Raw genomic sequence first — 346 nt, 5'->3', positions numbered from 1 at the left:
GTACTGACGCTTGCTCTGTGCGCGTAAAGTCATTGAATCCTTGTAACCACTACGCAGATCAATACGGCTGCATGTTACCAAAACACAGACTATGTCATCAACCTCCTGGATCACACAGCCAGTAAGTGGGGGGTGAGGGGTGGGATTTGAATTCAGATCCTCCCCTGCCAAACCTTTGGCCTTCCTTCTACTCATCAAAATGGATTAACCTGCCTCTACAGGTTTGAGTGGAGCAGGTTTGGGGCGGGCGGGGAGCGCCTCTGTAACGAGGGGGAGGAAAGGCACAGACCCGCTCTCTGACTTTCCTCTTCCTTCGATCCGTTTCAGCTGCCTGGTCCTCCACACC

Source organism: Grampus griseus (genome assembly GCF_964374135.1).
Source record: "Grampus griseus genome assembly, chromosome: 6".
Taxonomy (NCBI): domain Eukaryota; kingdom Metazoa; phylum Chordata; class Mammalia; order Artiodactyla; family Delphinidae; genus Grampus; species Grampus griseus.
Note: the sequence above shows the minus strand (reverse complement) of the source record.